The 18,820-nt window shown below is 40.2% G+C and overlaps 1 long non-coding RNA gene and 1 pseudogene across 1 annotated transcript; one reads left to right on the top strand and one right to left on the bottom strand.

Moving 5' to 3' along the window:
• Positions 1-10,170: 10,170 nt before the first annotated feature.
• Positions 10,171-11,735, bottom strand: LOC144375875 (uncharacterized). The gene is made up of 2 exons (XR_013435726.1): positions 11,647-11,735; positions 10,171-10,700 (listed from the first exon to the last, which is right to left on the bottom strand). It is a non-coding gene; the product is annotated as an uncharacterized LOC144375875 (long non-coding RNA).
• LOC101960101 (alpha-ketoglutarate dehydrogenase component 4-like) lies at positions 11,504-11,955 on the top strand (annotated as a pseudogene).
• Positions 11,956-18,820: the final 6,865 nt, after the last annotated feature.

Genomic DNA, 18,820 nt, shown 5'->3' with positions numbered 1-18,820 from the left:
AAAATATAAATACTGGGAAGAAGAAGAAGAAGAGGAGGAGGAGGGGGAGGAGGAGGAAGAGGAGAATGGGGAGGGGAGGGGGGAGCGGGAGGGAGGGGAAGAGAGGAGGAAGAGCTGATGTAACTGACAAGAGGTGGTGGTTACTGGATGAGGAAAGGAAGAGTGGAGGCCACCACCCATCCATGTGACTTAGGAAGGGGGTGGAACAAGACACACAACATGGAAGGAGGCCAAGAAGAAGTGTGAGAAAAGATGAGGAGTCTTTCCGAAGAAGACCCTGCAACAGAGAGAGCACCCAACATTGTCTCTTAAGATCACATTTTATATTAAGGAAGGAAAGAAGGAAAAAGCACTTAGATATTTTTTAGCCCGGTTTGGTTATAAGGAGACATTTTATCTCATCAATTTCAAATTAATTCAAAACTTCAAATACATTCTTCTGTCCTGTCTTATTCCATTCCTTCTTTGCATTTTTAGATCCTTCAAGATGAAACTGAGGATGCAAAATGTGAGAATAACTGCTGTAGTTTCAAGATATCTACAAATGAAAATATGACTAGTTTTGATTTTTGCAAATATATATATATATATATATGTATATGCTACACACACACATACACATACACACACACACACACACACACACACACACACACACCCCACAATCCATACCTTTTCTGAATCAATACATACATTTTCCATGTAATTTTCACAACTCTGTGAATATTTTTATTTCCATTTTACAGACCAGAAAACCAGTGCTGCAATGGAAGTGTAACTAATGTGATACAGCAATCTGTATACGGGGTAAAAATGGGAGTTCATAACCCACTTGAATCAAACTGTGAAATATGATATACTAAGAACTGTGTAATGTTTTGAACTACCAACAATAAAAAAAAAAAAAAGAAAGAAAAGAAAACCAGTGCTGTGAAAGGTGAAATAACTTGCCCAGGGTTACATGGCCACATAGCACTTTGAACTTAGCCATCTCCAACTACAAAGCCCATGCTATTAACTACAGTGCTATCTATATACCTGCAGCAAGCCCTTTCTTAGGAACAGAAATGAATTTAAACCTATCCCATAAAAATTTTCTTTCTCTGTGTGCATATACTGAGGATTAAAGCCAGGGCCTCATGAATGCTAAACATGGGTTCTTCTTGCCTTTTATTCAAAAACAACTAAGTTTCCTTAGAAAAAAAAAACAACAAGCTTGAGCTCCATTTTTAATACAATGTGAATAATGCCCTGGAGTCGTGCGACCTAGCAGCCCTATAACTGTGCTGATTTGGAACAAATACCAGGCTGTAGGCTTAAATTCACAATAGTAGATTGGTTCCAAATACCTCACTATAAGGACAACTAAATCAAACTGCCAAAGCATTTGCACTAGCCCTTGGCCAGCATGCAGAGAAACCGGAGCCCAGATGATCATCAGGGAACATAATAACTTTGATCTCCTGGCTTCCCAGTGTTTCCTTTATTTTGTAGTTTTAAGAGAAGACCATTTAAACTCATAGCTAATTCTAGTTTTCCATCTTTCAATTAACAAGCACTGTGAACCTTAGCTGATTCTGTTTTTTCAACTGTGAAACAGAAAACTTGACCTTGACATGCTCATCCAGTGACCTTCAAGGACTCCAGAAGTCCAAATGGGGTATCTGTCACTTTCTCCCAGAAGAAAGTTGTGAGGTCTATGAATTTGCTCCCATATTTTCTGGGCAGCTGTTGTGTTTATAATTTAGGAAATACAATACGATGTGCTTGATAAGCAGCAGATATGATAGCTCACAGGTAAGACAACAGCCTCTGCCAAGGAGGAGACTATAATCAGACCCTGAGAAGATGAGCAGAAAGCTTACACGCAACATGAGTAATAGGAATAGGTAGTGCAAGCCCAGAGCTGAGGGGGACCGCTCTGGGTGGTACAATTTTTGAAAGCAGAACTCGATGTAGATTGGTGGAGAGAAAGAAGTGTGACATTCCTATCGAGGGGCATTGCACATACAAGGGGATGGAAGCAAAAGTGAATCTGAAAAAAAAAAAGGCCCTTGAATACTTGAGTGCTATTCTTAGAATTTAGAATGGATTTGATAGAAGGCAAGAAGTACCCAAGATATGAGGCAACATCTTTTTTTTTTTTTTTAAGTGTATGAGAATGAGTTTGGCTTTCAGGAGGAACTAGAAAGATGGGGCCCAGCTAGGAGGCAAGAGCAATAAGCAAGTCAGGGTGTGAAAGATGGATGGGACGGTACCTGTGAAAACAGCAAGGAAGGGCAAATCAAAAGGCCTTGTGAAATCTCAACTCTTAGCATGTTTGAGCAATTCCCGGTAAGACTGCCCCTGGGTTTCTGTGCAATTAATTTCAAGTTGGAGGCTTCCAGCATCTCAGAAGTATTATGCCAAGACTTCCTTTATTCTTTCAATGTAAGGTTTGGGTTGTTAATACTCCAGTCTTTAGAAGGCCTTGTCTAAAAAATGCAATGTTTCCAGAGGACACTGGATACAAAATGAGAGAAGTTATAAAATTTAATTCTGTCTTTACTCTTCCTCAGGTGATTGGGTCAGTGCAGGGCAAAAGGAATATCAGAAAGGTTAAAATGGAAATGGCACACAAGGTAATAGCATTCTATAAGCTGTGGAGAAATATCAGCTTGCACCTTTAAAAATGTGTTTATTTTATTTTAATTGACATATAATAATTGTACATATTTCTGGGGATACCTTGCTTTTGATTGACAAAGCAATGGTCCTGTTGCCGCCATCTGTCCCCTGTTGATTAAATAGCTTCATCTACCTTGGTACAGAATCCTTGGTACAGTTAGGATTAGGATCAGGGCATTGGGCTAAGACAGTTTAATGACTGGCACATTAATGGTCCCCATGTAGTATATGCTGGATATACCACAACAAAAATCCAGAACCAACCTGCGTCTATCTCAGTATGAATAGATCATATTGCCAACACCTGCCTCAGCATTTGCCATGGATTTCTTTCATGTGTTTTCTCTTTGTAGAAATGGCTTCCACTAACATTACACTGGTCTTCCAGATTTCTACTTTCTCACCTCCCGGCTGCCTCTATAAGCTTGGGACACGAACATTTGAAGCTACTGGGCTTCCAAATTTAATGCACACAAAAATCACCAAGAGAGAGCTTTCTGTTTTTTTGAAATGCAGATTCTAGGGCCTGCTCTTAACAGTACTTCTACTTTAATAAACCTGGGATAGGGTTCAGGAATCTGCATTGAATTGGCATCCCAAGTAATTCTGGTGTAGATGGTCCTCAGACCACATTACCAGAGCACTTTTAAGTTCACCCAGCAACATAATTGATTCATGTCAAAGCCAAACTCATAAATGAACATTTATCAAGAAGACTTGAGAGGATTTGCCCAATGTTCACACGTAAGTGTTTAGCCTGTTCTTCCTAAAGCTTAAGCTGACACAGATCCATGCTGGGAGGTGCCTATGACACACTGTGAGTGTCTGGCAGAGAGAATTTTCTTCTTAGGAGCAACAATATTGCTTGCATAATTATTACTCCACCCTGGCATTTTTTATTAGTCGTAAAAAATTGACTGTGCCAGCTTCAGTATTGTCAGGTTGCTTGATGAGTATCTGGGTGAGTGGACTCCTTGTTCTGCCCTCAAAGAGCAAAAACACAACTCAGTTCACAGACCAGGCTACTGAGCCAAGGTTTGAATGCCCCCTGAGTGCCCAGAAGTATCTCTGCCTTATTTTCAGAGTTCCCCCCCAACCAGTGGCATTATTGACAGGTTCCTTTGTCCTGTGGAGAAGAAGAAGGGAAATAATTGCTGCTACACTCATGCCAACATAAATAAGAAACAGAAATATTCCCCAAAGATTAATCAGGTAGTAGTTTTGCTGTGGAAATGCCATAGTATACTTCATGCATATTCAAGGAGGTTTGGGCAAGAGGGTATTTTTAAAGGCAAAAATGGAAAGAATTACATAAGTTATTTTGAAACAATAATCCTTGGCTATAAGGATCAATAACAAAGAGTGGTGTTAGTCAGGGTTAGACAGGCAGTTGTTGGATAGACTTCCCTGCAGAAGTATTTTCTGGGTGAGGTTGCAGTGCCCTTTGTGCAAGGTTGTGGTTCTGGCAAAGTCTTCTGGGGATAATTATACTTTATCAGGCATAAGCATGAGATTCCACCCTTTGTAGCCTCCCAGCTTTGATTATTTCTTTGTTTAGGGTTTGACAGAAGTGACTCCATTTTGATTCTGACAGCTTTCACATTTTGAAGGAAGAAAAGCTATGGGTTGTTGACAGTTTTACTTTTGAAAGATGTGTTTGATACCTTACTTCTACAAATTTCCCAACTACCTTCCCATACCTTAGTCTTCTGGGACTCATTCATTGTCCGAGGCACAGCCCTAAGACTTCTTCGCTTTAGTTGTGTTAGTCCTATTTTCAGTCTCCGCACATCTGCACATGCCTCACTGAATTTAGACAAGTCTAGGACCATAAAAGCAGTTGTGAGTTAAAACACCTCCTGACATCCTAATCCCAGCCTTCCTCCCCGTAGTGTTCTCCACCCCAAACTCACTGCAAGATCCTAACCTCTAACTGACAGAAGCACATAACTCACTTGGGGAGAGTTTCTTGGAGTCTCACTGCCTGCCCATTATTGGCAACCCCAGTGAAAACCAGAGCCCTCTGCAGTCTGAAAAATTCTTTCTTTTTCTTGTTTTGACTACAATCTTTGTTATTTTCTACAATAGGAGGGTTTGTCTTGCAGTTTCAAGAATTTCCCATGGTCAAAAAAGTCAAAACTGTCCAGGAAATTCCAAGTAGCTAAATGCCATGAGTTCAATTATCAAGATGTGATTGGCTGAGAGACATAAGTTCATGTGAATATTATATTTTAAGAAAAATAACTACCACCAGCTCAATGAAGGAGAATCACTCAACAAGATTTAATGTACAGACCAATCTCTAAATTGTGTGTTTGAAAAGGGTAATCGAGAGAAAATTCAAGTAAATGTAAATATCTGGGAATGATTAGATATATTTTTTGCTAAGCTCTCAACTCTTCTGTAGAACTCCTTAATCCAACATTGTTTTCCCACATTATAAAACTATCTCCTCCCTTGTTCAACAACTTCTAAATTGTCAGATTGGCCAACTTTAGAATGTGGAAATGAAGCAGCTCCTTGGAGTACGTGAAAGTAGAATTAGATGCCTGTGGTTTAACAAAGTCAGAACAAGTTTTTGAATCAAGGAAACACCTACCTCACATGAAAAATGGTGAAGTGATCACCTACCCAGGGCAATTCATACAAACAAATCAACTTCTCAAATCATACTTACTCACCTCATGCATAAAATTTCACCATCGAATTTCTTCATGGCAAAGCATTTACTTCAGGCAAAATATAAATATCCATGGGATTTTTCATTTGTGTCAAGTTGTGAAAGATTTGCAGATTCTTTCCAAAGCATCAATGTTAATTGATGAGCTTGGTGACACCTAAGGGAATCGGGGAGGAAAGAAATCTGACAGCCTTCCAGCTTTGTCTTCAACAGTCCCCAAATCTACACCTGGTTACAAGCCTAGAATGTAATGCCTTCACCCATAGAACTATATCTGTAATGGCAATGTATTCTCAGGTGTCCATGAAGGACAAATGTAGGAACTATATGCTATTTCCTTCCACATGCCTTACTCTGGGTCTAGGTTTCCTTGGCAAGAGCCCTGAAATTTGCCTCCTTTTCCCCTTTTCTCTTGGCTTATCAGGCCCTGACAGGGGAGAGGGAAGATACTTAATAGAACTAAGTATGTAGAGCTACACTTACATAGTTAATTTATTTTTAACAAAGGCATTGATAAAATTCAGTACAAGCCAGGCAGGGTGGCACATGCCTGTAATCCCAGTGGCTTGGGAGGCTGAGGCAGGAGGATGGCGAATTCAAAGCCAGCCTCAGCAATAGTGAGGTGATAAGCAATTCAGTGAGACCCTGTCTGTAAATAAAATACAAAATAGGGCTGGGGATGTGGCTCAGTGGTCAACTGCCCCTGAGCTTAATCCTTGGTATCCCCCAAAAAAATTCAATATGAAAGAAAAGATTTTGTTTTGTTTTATATATTTCAGTAAGTAATGTTGGAGCAAGTAGCTATCTGTAAAGAAAAGAAAAAAAAACTTGACTTCACTAGTCCCACATTCCAACCTACACAACATACAGAAATAAATTCAAGATGGGTCATATATTTAAATGTAAAGGGAAGGCAATTTTGTGAGTGTGTATGTGTGTGCATTTGTATATGTGGTGCTGAGGATTGATCCCAGGGTCTCAAACATGCTAGGTAAGCACTCTAGCACTGAACTAATCCCCAAACTGGCAGATATCTTTAAAAATATGTCATAGGCACTAACTATAAGAAAAAAAATGAATTTCATCAAAATTAGATATTTTCACTCATCAAAAAATTCTCATTATGGGGCTGGGGTTGTGGCTCAGCAGTACAGCACTCGTCTCGCATGTGTGAGGCCCTGGGTTCAACCCTCAGCACCACATAAAAATAAATAAAATAAAGGTATTGTGTCCAGCTACAACTAAAAAAAAAATATTTAAAAAAAAATACCCATTATGAAAGTGAAAAGGCAAATCACAGCCTGAAAGAAAACATTATATATACAAACTAGGTTAGTCAGTTTTCTATCACTGTGATAAAACACCTGAAATAATCAACTTAGAAGGAGGAAAGGTTTATTTTGGCTCATGGTTTCTGAGGTTTTAATCTGTGGTCCTTTGGTCTTGTTGCTTTGGGCCATTGGCTGCACAGTGCATCATGGTGGAAACACATGATGGAAGAGGCATATTCACGTCATGGAAGCTGGGAAACAAAGAGAAGAGGAGGTGCCAGGGTTCCAATATCCCCTTCAAGAGCATTCTCCCAATAACCTGACTTCCTTCCACTAGACCCTACCTCCTAATGGTCCCACTGCCACCAAGTAACACTGTGGGGTGGAGACCAAGTCTTCAACACATGTGTCCTCAAGATCTAAACTATAACACACACACACATACACACAAAACCTGACAAGATTTCATACTAGAATATATACAGAACTTTCCCGTGGTATGGTCACCCCTTGGTATCATCAGGCAATTGGTTCCAGGATCCCTGAGGATGCCAAAATCTGCTGATGCTTATGAGATGGTGTAGTATTTGCGAGTGACTTCAGCAACCTCAGCACACCCTTCCACACATTTAAATCACCTCTGGATTCCTGATAATACCTAATATGATACAAATACTATGTAAATAGTTCTCATACTGTATTGTTTATGGAATAAGAATCCCCAAAAGTTTAGTATAAAAGCTTTTTTTTCTTGAATATTTTCCATCTGTGGTTGGTTGAATCCATGGAGGTGAAACCTGTGGATATGGGGAGACGACTGCATAGAAAAAGGGGAAAGTGGGCCAAAGACTCGACAGTCACTCTGTAAAAGAAAAGATCCAAACAGTCAATAAACACATGAGGGCTGGGGATGTGGCTCAAGCGGTAGCGCGCTCGCCTGGCATGCGTGCGGCCCGGGTTCGATCCTCAGCACCACATACAAAGATGTTGTCTAAAAAAAAAAAAAAATAAGTAAATAAATATTTTAAAAATAATAAAATAAAATAAACACATGAAAAGTGCCAAAACTTATTATTCACCAGGAAAATGCAAATTAAAACCACAGTGAGACACCATATACTCACAAGAATGGCTAAAATCAAAAAGACTGACAATACCAAGCGTTGAGGAGGATGGGACAACGAGAACCCTCGGTATTATAATGGAGTTAAAATGATATGGTCACATTGGGTCGACAGTTTCTAATTAAGTCAAATAAGCACCTTTTCTATATCCCTGGGTTTCCACTGCTGGGTAGATACCAAAGAGAAATGACTTCATAGCAGGTTTATTCAAAATAGCTGAAAAATGGAAATAACCCAAATGCCCATCAGCAGGAGATTGACTAAAAATATTATATTCCCACACTAAAATACTTCATAGTGAGTAAAAAAAAAAAATGTTGAACAAATTGAAAAGGATATGCCGAACACACGAGAGTATGATTCCACTTATGCAACATTTTACAGCAGATGAAAACTAGTAGTTGAATGGATCGTATTGACTGGGAAGGGTCCTGAAGGGTCTTCCTGGGATACGGGAAATGCACTACAATTTATTACATGGGTACAAACAACTGCCAGAACTTAGGCACATACCACTGACCTGTGCACTTATACTCTGTGCATTTTAACACAGAGAAACCATGCTTCAAAATTGAAAAAAGGAACAAAAATTCTCATGCAGAATCCCAAAACCTCTATAACGCAGACAGGAACTAGGAACTACCTGGCACAGAGATCTAGGTAGGCTACTTTCCCCCAGTGTGCCTGGCCCTCTACAGAGTTGGGCTGAGCTCTGAGGGCTCACTCTCTTGATTCCCTTGTCTTCTCTCTGGTTTGCTCCGTGTCATTTCAGACATGAACCTCAGTGCCAACCTTCACCCCACTCAAAAACAACAACAACAAACTCTGCAAGCAGTCAGCATGTTCACTCAACTCCCTGCAAGTATGGAGTCACAAGGAAGGGTCTCCCAGAGTGCCCAGTGGTCCTCCTGACACCCACCTAGCTGCACCATCTCTCCTTTCTCTGAATGCAGAACAAAAACACTTTGTTCAAGGTGAGAAGTAAGCCTACAGAGTCACAGGGTTTCAGTTTCCACTCCCAAGGGCTAATGAGAAAATTAATTTGTAAGAATAGAGAGCTCCCCCTGTAGTAATTCTAGGACATCCAGTGTCTCCCCTCCCACCCCCCTCCCGCAAGCCACTGGGCTCCAGTTTTAAAGCAGAGCCCCTTTGGCTGATTACTGTTTTTCCTTTCCCCATTTCCTCTTACCCTTTTCCTCCAGCCCCAGGGGAGCTCTTTACAGTCCCTGAGGGCAATTGAAAACCACTGCACTGAGCTTTTGCAGAGAAGAGAGCTATAACAACAACAACAAAAAAAAGTCTGGGGATATAGCTCAGTGGGAGAGTGCTTGATTAGCACGCAGAAGTCCTGGGTTCTATCCCCAGTAGAAGAAAGGAAGAAAGGAAGGAAGGGGAGAGGGGGAAATTTCTCTAAAATGCAAACCTACCATAACCCAGCCATTCCACTCTTAGGTATTTATCCAAGAAATAAAACCATATAAAGCTTTGTCTTATGAACAGATTATGGTATATCCGTTCAACAAAATACTACTCAACACAATAAAGAAATGAATTATGAATACATACAACATGGATGAATCTGAAAATTATTATGTCCAGTAAAAGTAGCCATAAAAAAAAAAGTACAAACAGGGCTGGGGATGTGGCTCAAGCGGTAGTGCGCTCTCCTGGCATGCGCGCGGCGGTGGGTTCAATCCTCAGCACCACATAAAAATAAAATAAAGATGTTGTGTTCACTGAAAACTAAAAACTAAATATTAAAAAATTCTCTCTCTCTCTCTCTCTCTCTCTCTTTCTCTCTCTCTCTCTTTAAAAAAAGTACAAACAGTATGATTCTATTTATATGAAATGGACATAGTGACAGAAAGTAGATTAGTGGGCTCAAGGATGGGAAGTGTGGAGAGGTATTGGAGAGGAATTATAAAAGCACATGGAGGAATTTTTAGTAAGGATTGTGGTATTACAAATGTGTATATACACACATACATATAAACATATCAAATGTTACCAGAGTGAACATTTTTTAAATTAAACATTTTAAATAGGTACAATTTTTTGTGTCAGTTATACCTCAAAAAAGCTGTCAAATTTTTCAAAAATATTTAAAAGAGAAACTCAGAACTGAAAAACAATTCATCATTCTTCAAGCCCAGCTCTGCCACCTGCTCTCTCAACTCATGCTAATTCTCATAACTGTAGGTACTGTTCACGTGTTCCTCTTCCTCTGTGAACTGTGAGATCCTTCTGAACAAGGAGAGGAAAGCAAACAACAACAATGTATTTACTCAATGATAATGTTTCCTGCATAAGACAGACACCTTGTGGGTTAAGTGGGCATGGAGGAGCTGGCCTAGAAGTCCCCACTTGGGTGGCATTTCAGAAATGTCAACTCTGTACAATTGACCTATAAGCAAACTTGACTCATCAGTTAAAAACAAATTGCCTTTAATATATTCGTCGTTCCATTTGAACGTTATAGTCAGTAGAGCTGAGATCATTGTTCTAACTCAGAATTTCCCAGGCGGATCCTACCTATGGGACAATGATCAGCACTTACTGGTCTGTTAATTCTCAAATGTGCTTATGCTTTGGAACTTCCCATCAGGCTCACGTGAATCTGCTCATGGGAGCAGCAGCTCAGGGCTCTGCTCAGGAGGTGCCCAATGTCTAGTGCTGGTTGATTGACCAAGAGGTTGTTTGAGTCCCGTGGGATTCTATTTATGCTCAAAAATCAATCCAGGAGGACAGGTGCCCTTCTGCCCCACAGTACATACGCAGAACCAGACTTTTCTCTCAGCCACATCCTACGTTGCTGGTCAACACCCATGGGGGTCCTCTGGACAGAACTGAGAGTACCAAATGAGATGAATTCAGTTGACCTGGACTTCTGCCCAGCCTTGCTATATATGTGAACTTGAGCAAGACTCTTTGTTCCTCTCTTGGCTTCAGAATCCTCATCTGGGGCAAAAAAATAAAAGTTGGGGTAGGGGTTAGTCTAAATCAATGGGTCTACTTTTTAAAAAATGGAGGAACTACCAACCCTTAACTTATTTTTTATATAGAACCACAGTTTATCAAAAAAAAAAAATAAGAGCCGCTCCAGTTAAAGCAGGTGTCAGGAGCTAGAGCCTCATTTCTCTGTGTCTTCTGCTCTCTCATCATCTTTTCCCAGGGGACCTCTGAGACATCTAACTCTCACTTTCCACATTAGATAAGGGTTCTGTTGGGTAAACCCATAATCCATTCCAGATGGAGAGTTTGAGTGTGTGCCTTCATTTAATCAATACCTATTGAGCATTACCAAAGTGCTAGACCTTGTGTCAGGCACCAGGGTAAGAATGGCGGAGGCAGGAGAGTGGGGGCGCTGGACTCCTCTCCCCACCCCACCCCCACACACTTAAAGTCTAATGTAGAAGGAAAGTAAATCGGCAGTTATTTATTCATTCCCTAGATATTTATTGATTGTTTGATATCTGCCAAGTGTTGTTCTAGGCTCAAGGCTCAAGGCTCTGGGCTCTGGGAATATAGCAGTTATTCCAAAATAACCAAAATAAAAAGAACCAAAAAATAACCAAATAAATAAATAACTGGAATAAAAATAACCAAAATAAAATCACACTTTGTGAATAGTGTCAGTAACAAAAAGATGATCCAATAAAGAGGTAGAGAGTAGAAGAAGTCCTGGGAGCATGTAATATTTCTGCTGAGATATGATGGATAAGAACAATCTAGGGTCTGGAAGCTGCCCCTTCTCAGGGGTTATGATGGGCAGCAAAGTGGCGTCTGCCAGCAGGGTGGTTCAGGTCGTCAAGCCAGATACACCATTAATAAGATTCCCTGACCGAAGAGACCATCCTAAACTCAGTGTAACAGAAGCTTTCAACGGGGCTTCCATCTCACTTACCTGTAATGTCATAGCATTCTAAGGGGAGTAAATCACCAGATTTGCTGATGCATCAGGGTCCACCAGACACTGTAGAAATAATAAAAAACATTACCTCAGGGGCTGGGGTTGTGGCTCAGTGGTAGAGTGCTTGCCTAGCATGTGTGAGGCACTGGGTTCAATTCTCAGCACTGCATATAAATAAAGAAAATAAAATCCATTGACAACTAAAAATATATATATATATTTTTAAAATTATCTCTGAAATATAGAAGGAAACCTGTGTCTCAAGAAGAAATGGAATTTATCCAACCTGGAGGCCCAGAATAGTCATTGTAGCTGCTGTTTGTCATCAGACAAAACAATTGTCTTTACAATAAAGGACTTCCAAGACAAATGAAAAATTGTATATTAACCTTAATAAATATCCTGAAAAAAATTACGTCTATAATCCCAGCTGCTCGGGAGGCTGAGACAGGAGGATCGTGAGTTCAAAGCCAGCCTCAGCAATAGCAAGCGCTAAGCGACTCAGTGAGACTCTGACTCTAAATAAAATTCAAAGTAGGGCTGGGGATGTGGTTCTGTGAGTTCAATTCCCAGTACCAAAGAAAAAAAAAAGAAAGAAAGAATCTGGGAAGGACCACTCCTGACTCAAAAAATATACAGTGCACAGAGTCTAAGGTGGGGAAGAGCTTGGCCTGCCTCCTTGAATCCCAGATGAGGCGAGTGCACAAAGATTGTTTTCAGGGGGAAATTGTCATGGGACGAGTTTGAGGAATTAGGCAAAGATTGAAAATGCCGGGTCTTGTAGCACGTGATAAGAGGTTTAGATGTTTTGTTTTGTTTTGTTCTTAAAGTTGTGGGACTATATTAATGGAATTTATCCAGCGGTAGAGCACCATCTAATTTATGCTACAAGATCATTGCTTTGGGAAGAACAAATGACACATAGTACTTTTCAACAAGGGTGGGATTGTCTTACGGATTGGATTTGGAAATAAGAAAAAAGCATGACTTCTGGATTGAGCAACTGCGTGTCTGGCAGTGCCCTTTACTGGAAAGCAGGAGACTGGGAAGGAGTGTTAATCTTGATGCAGAATGATGTCAACCTACAGCGATGACCAAGTACAGAAATGGTTCAGAGCCAAAGTCACTGCTTCCCGCCCAGATCCTGATGACCTCAACGCACTGCAGTAGCGTGGTCTCCTGCCTCTCCCCACCATAGTCCTCCACATTGGTTTTCATCTTTAATATTTCATTAATACGTCATCCACCTCTCCTCCCTCTGCCAACCTCAGGTAGAACTGTCTTGGATCTTACTCCACTTATTCTCTTCCTTGTGCAGCAAACTACAGATAAACAAATGTTAGTGTTAAAAGTTTGTTGAAGACACAGTTAAAATTTTTGTCCAGTATAAACTAACAATTTATAAATTCCAACAAATCTTTTACAATTTGTAAACCTTAACAATTTATAGTATAGAGGCAGATGGGGATCAGACCTTTCCTCACTATAGTTAGGATTATGATCCTATAACGAAAGATAGGATAGCAAGAGAAGAGCATAACAGATTTATTAAATCAAACTTTACATGACCTAGGAGCCTTTGGAAATGAAGGCTCAGAGATCCAGGGAAAGCAGTCTGTTTTTAAGCTTAGATTCAATGAAAAAATGGACAGTTGTGCAGAAATGGGATTGGACAGAAAGGGTGTCATCTAAAGGTAACAGACAGAAGGAGGAAACCCAGCCAGGCCTGCTGTTCATATTCTTCTTGGTCTGTCTATACACCATTTCTTCCTCCCTGGTCTCAGGCAGGACCTCTTCTGGAATGAGAGTCTTGGGATTTACTATCAAATAAGGTAGATCAGAGAGTTTATTTAAGGCCAGCTCTTATGCAGAAAGGCAGGAAAGGTTACAGCAGTGTTTCCAGGCCTTGTGAATGTCTTTAGGAAAAAGTGTCCAGGACCCACATTGGGGAAGAGGAATTTTTCATTTTTCATGGCCTGCTTTGGGGGAAGAGCAGGAGAAAGAAGGGCAAGAGAAGATCAGAAAAAGACTTTGTTTCTGAGACACTTCCAATGCCTTTCATTCAAAGTCCTCAGCATGCTAAAGCACTGTACTTTGGGCTATTATTTTCTCTTTTTGGCAGACCTGGTAATCAAACTCAGGGCCGCAAGTATGCCAGGCAAGCACTGTAACTACATGAGCTACATCCCCAGCCCTGAGACATCATTTCCTAAGCCCCAACATTAACAAAGAAATTTATAAGAACTAAGCTGCTATTAGAATTCCATTTAGGGCTGGCGATGTGGCTCAAGCGGTAGCGCGCTTGCCTGGCATGTGTGCGGCCCAGGTTCGATCCTCAGCACCACATACAAACTAAGATGTTGTGTCCATCATAACTAAAAGAAATAAATATTTAAAAAATTCTCTCTCTCTCTCTCTCTCTCTCTCTCTCTCTCTCTCTCTCTCTCTCTCTCCTCTCTCTTTAAAAAAAAAAGAGTTCCATTTAGTTGAATATATAATTTTACATTTTTGCAAAAATAAATATTTCACAAAAGCAATAATAATTTGCTGCATCCATAACTGTTGTAGGGAGATTTAGGAAGTTTAAATTAATCAGGATTTTTATAGGGAAAAAAACTCTGATTTTGTGAGAAAATAACTAGGCTCAACCCTTAATCCCACTAACGTATTTATCAAGCAAAGTATTTTATCAAGAAAGCAAATTTCTTCTCAGAAAAAAATATTAAATATGTAATACAAAAAGTTTCTGCCCTAGACCATAATTGAAAAAAGTATATTTTATAGTCATTAACATCTATTAAACTATTATGGGAAAGATTTTCCTCTCTCTCTCTCTCTCTCTCTCTCTCTCTCTCAGTACTAAGGATTAAACTCAGGGGTGCTCTATCACTGAATTACAAGTCAGCCCACCCACCACCTTTTTTTAAAAATTTTTGAGACAGGGTCTCGATAAGTTGTCCATAATGGCCTTGAACTTGCAATCCTCCTGCATCAGTCTCCCAAATCACTGGGACTACAGTGTGCCATCACACCTGGCCTCTTGCATTTCTTAGCAAAGTAACAAGACAGAAACTTAAATTACTTTTGTCAACATACTAAAATGGGACAGATTCAAATTAAACAAGACCTTCATATACATAGCATTGCCTTTTGTTCTTTGTGCCCCAAGGATTATTGGTACATTAATGTTCTCCAACCTTCTCGCCTTCCTCATCTTTACTGATATGGTAATGCCAGTGCAGCATTTTTTACTTTATAAGACTTTTTATAAAATATTATTAACAATTAAATTTCTACAAGGCCAATGAAATATCAAGGTCTGTGATTTCTGATTTCCACATTATCTTCTTAAGGCTTGGATTAAATTATTTTGCAAAAGATCTTCACTCTCCCCCATCATTGACCTGGAAGGAGAAAGGTAGTTTTCTTTTCCCAATTGTATTTTTACATTTTCAGTATTGACTTCCTTGCTTAAGCCTGCTTTTCCCCCTGCAGTCCCAAATTCTGTTAATAGTAAAATCATCGTCCTGATCACCCAAACAAAACACCTGTCAGCTTCCCGACTCCCCTTCCCTTGTCCTTCCCCCCTCCTAATATTATTTATGTAAATTGTGGTATGGGTCCCCTTGCTCCTTGGTCCACATGCCAGCCTTGGATCCGGCTCTCATTAACCTTTCATTGTTCCATTGTGATTAACTTCCTTACTGATCTGTCTCCAAGATCTTCTCCAATCTGGCCATGATATTGTGATTTATAGAAATATATATATATTTCTCTCCAATTTCTGACACAGAACTCCTAAAAACTTTGTCATAATTTGAGCTGGGGTGCTAGGGGAATCTGTTGTTCTAATAGTTGGTGTTTGCCCCCGATTCCTGACACAGGGCTCCTAATTCCTTAGAATTTCCTGGGTGGAAGGAGTGACTTGTGTTTTAGTGAGGCAAGGTGTGGGCTCCTGGAGGAGGGCTGGCACCAGGAAGACTAAGCCAGGAGAGGAAGTTTGGAAATTTCAGCTCCACCACACACCCTATCTATCATATGGGAAGGGAAAGGAGCTGGGGATTGAGTCAGCAATCAGTCATGACTATGTGATGAAGCCTCCATTAAAAAAAAAAAAAATCCCTGAACTATGGAGTTTAAAGAGCTTCTGGATTGGGGAACATCCATGTGCTGAGAAGGTGGTGTACCCCAATTCCATGGGAAAAGAAGCTCCCACACTCAGGAACTCTAAAGGATTCATTCTCATGTGGCTGCTTATCTGTATCCTTTATCCTTTCCTTTATTAAATAATAAACTGGCCAATGTGTTTCTCTGAGTCCTAGCAAATGGTTAAACCTGAGTCAGGGGTCATGGAAATTTTGATTTATAGCTGGTAGGCTCAAAGTATTGGTCACAACCTGGATTGTGTGTTTGGTATCTGAAGTGAGGGACAAGCTCAAGAGATTGTGCCCTTCACCTGTGGAATCAGACACGAACTCTGATTAATGTCAGAATTGAATTGAATTATAGGATACCCATCAGAGTCTATTGGAAATTGTGTGTCCCACACAGTTTGATGGCCAGGATGTACTGAGTGTTGAGTATGATAGGAGAAAAGAGACTGTATTTTTCATTAACACACCAGCCTACACATTGCATCCAGTTATGTCTTCCTAAATCATAAATAGTTTCTGCACAGCTCAAACCTTCAGTGGCCTCTATTATCAAATAACTAATGTGTAAAAAATCTTTCACCTATTCTTCGTGACCAACCCTCAACCAACCTTACCTCCTGCTTTCCTTCTTCACCACATGGAGTGCCAGAAGGAGAAACTATGTCCTCTCCTTGAGCACACACTTCAAATGGGGCTTTTATAACTGTTTTTAAGGGTGTATGTCATTCAGCATATAGTCATTCAGCAGTAGTTAAGATTCTAATGGAACACATTAAAGAAAACAGGATAAAGTAAGGCCAAGACACACATAATAGTGTTCAAATGGTAGCACCATTTTGTTCCAGTTTTGGGTGGTGTAACCTACATACAGTAAAGTCTACCCATTTTAAGGGCACAACTGATGAATTCTGGTAAACATATCCTGCTGTGTAACCCCTGCTGCAGTCCAGATATGGAGCAGTTTCATCTTCCTGAAACATTTCCTTATGCCCCTCTGCCGTCCTTTCCTTCCCTCTCCCTCAGCCTCAAGCACCTCTGATCTTTTTGTCACTATGATTTTGCATCTTCTAGAGTTTCACATAAATAGAATAATATAACTCAACCCCTTAGTCTCTTGAGTTTGATTTCCACTTCACATCGATTTTTTGGAGTTCACATATATTATTGAACGTGTTATTGATGTGTTACTGTTATTGTTGAACAGTATTTTATGCTATGAATATGCCACACTTAATTGATTTTTGCCATTCACCAGTCATTTTCAGTTTGGAGCTATGAGGAATAATACAGCTATGAACTTTTGTACACAAGTCTTCCTATGGACATGTCTTCATTCTCTTGGATACATTATTACCAAGGGTGGGAATGATGGCCTGGGCATGAGTGCATCCACCCATCTATCCTTGACAACAGGAGAGCACAGTTGGCTGGGGAAGTCCAGAGCCTATCCCACAAGCTGGAGAAGAGCCCAGATTCTCAGTATCTTCATGGTTCAGAGTCCGAAGTCAATAGTAACATAAGAGCTGGTTGGAGGCCTTTTACCTCCTAGGGCTGCGCACAGGCAGCTACCTTAAAGGGAAATCCCATGACTCAGCCCACAAAGGACAAAACTCCCATAAAATGTAACTTCCACTGAAGGTGAACCCACAGACCAGAATTACAGAATACATGAGGATGTCTAGCTCCATACAGACAGTCTCCATAAAGACATGCCAAAAAAATAAAAACCCAAAGAGTAATCTTAGAGGTACTTTAGAAATAAATGTTTAGGGCTGGAGTTGTGGCTCAGTGGTAGAGTGCTTGCCTAGCACATGTGAGGTGAGGCACTGGGTTTGAACCTCAGCAACACATAAAATTAAATAAATAAAATAAAGGTATGAAAACTTTTTAAAAGTGTACATTTAACCCATTGAATGTTTAATTTAATTGTTGTGCTCTTATTTTCTGCACTTCCTCACGTGTGACTCTTGTTTGTTGGAAGCATCCACACAACCAGAGAAGAATCAGAACTATTATAGTAGAAATGCAAAGACAAAAGAATATTTGCTTGGGGGAAGTTTTTAATTCTAAAAGAAATTATAGAGAATCAAGAGGGAAGAGCTGAGAAACACAGAGCATCAAGCCTGGAAAGGAACAGACCTGCAGGTTACCCTGTCCCCTCCCACCAGGGAGGGTCCCTAAAGAAGGCCTAGGTAAGCAAGGAGGTAGAAATGGGCTGAGGCCTTGAAAACAGGGGCCTCCCCTGAGAGGACTTGACTTGGGAAGGTCACAGGAAGGTGAATAGAACCTGCATGTTTGTGGAGGCTGTTCAGTGTGGTCTGTGAGCCAGGGGCCTAGGAAAGCTGAGCCAAAGTCTTCAGACGGCTTATGGCTTCATGAAGGAGCATCATGTCATCATCAATCTGCTGGGTGAAGACATCTGATGGAGAGTATATAAAGAATTCCTTATACTGTAAACTCTTTGGTTCCTATTTATTACATGATCCCGGCAACTTCGCTCCTAGACGTTGTCTGGAGAAATTCCTACACAGGTACAAAGGAAGATAATGCAACTTTCTTTATAAGGGTGAAGCCATAGAAACAGCCAAAATCTTAATCAATAGGAGAATGAGCACATGCCATATAGCAGTCAGAACAATAGATCTAGCAGACAGCAGCAGACAGTCATGAAAGGAACTGGAGACTTTGCAAAACATGTAGAGTAAGAAAAGAGCAAAACAAAAAATATGGTAAGCATACAACTTAAGTTGAACTTTTAAAATAGGCCAGGCATGGTGGCACAGCAGCTGTGTAATCCCAGCAGCTGTGGAGGCTGAGGCAGGAGGATTACAAATTCAAAGCCAACCTCAGAAACTTAGCAAGATCCTATGTAACTTAGAACTGGTTTCTGAATAAAATATTTTAAAGAGGGCTAGGGAGGTGGCTCAGTGGTTAAGTGCCCCTGGGTTCAATCCCTGGTACAAAATAATAATAATAATAATAAATTATTATTATTGTTATTATTATTATTTTAA

This window comes from Ictidomys tridecemlineatus, chromosome 3 (assembly GCF_052094955.1).
Source record: "Ictidomys tridecemlineatus isolate mIctTri1 chromosome 3, mIctTri1.hap1, whole genome shotgun sequence".
Classification (NCBI taxonomy): Eukaryota; Metazoa; Chordata; class Mammalia; order Rodentia; family Sciuridae; genus Ictidomys; species Ictidomys tridecemlineatus.
The sequence above is the reverse complement of the archived record's forward strand: the minus strand, read 5'-3'. Positions and strand labels throughout refer to the sequence as shown.